This window comes from Etheostoma spectabile, chromosome 14 (genome assembly GCF_008692095.1).
Source record: "Etheostoma spectabile isolate EspeVRDwgs_2016 chromosome 14, UIUC_Espe_1.0, whole genome shotgun sequence".
NCBI lineage: Eukaryota > Metazoa > Chordata > Actinopteri > Perciformes > Percidae > Etheostoma > Etheostoma spectabile.
The window spans coordinates 15,104,271-15,104,802 of record NC_045746.1 but is presented as its reverse complement, the minus strand read 5'-3'; the positions used below and the strand labels follow the sequence as shown (position 1 = coordinate 15,104,802).

The following is a 532-nucleotide window of genomic DNA, read 5'->3' as shown; positions in this document are numbered from 1 at the left end:
AAAGCAGCCTATTTATGCCCAGAGAAAAGGAGAAGGAAAGCTTGTCTGCAATACTCGATTTTTTTTCCTTAAGCAGAGACCAATAAAATATGTACTGTAGCCTAGATTACATATTTTCAAAAGCCTATTTTCTTAATATCAGATATTCCTTTTCAGTCAGTTTTGACGGTGGATAGATTTATTGGAGCCAAGACTGAAGACAGGGAAGTAGAAGAGGCGACGGAGGCCAATTATAGGAAATAAGGTGCACATGTGATTTTTTTTTTTTTACGAATGTTTGCAGGGGGGGGACATTTCTCGGGGTCTGCTGCTGTTCATCGAGGATAAGTCTTCTTAGGTGAGGGAGTGGAGGTAATCTGACGAGCCATATCTTGTGTATTATGATGAATGTGATGACTTGCAGCCGAAAGCTGAAAGTTTAGAGGTGATTGTGCGTGCGCGCTAGGGAATGCAGGACTGGTGAAGTGCGATTCATTTAGTTCATTTCGGCCTTTGAGTAAAATGGAAAGAAGTACCACTTGTCATTGTAGCC

At 41.4% G+C, this 532-nt stretch overlaps 1 protein-coding gene across 1 annotated transcript in view; it reads left to right on the top strand.

Annotated features, from left to right (window-relative positions):
• The first annotated feature begins 263 nt into the window (after positions 1 to 263).
• eomesa (eomesodermin homolog a) overlaps positions 264 to 532 on the top strand; it is a 4,794-nt gene continuing 4,525 nt past the window's right edge. The window contains exon 1 of the mRNA XM_032535978.1: positions 264 to 345. The gene's annotated coding sequence lies outside the window, so the exon portion shown is untranslated. The remainder of the gene's footprint in view (positions 346 to 532) is intronic.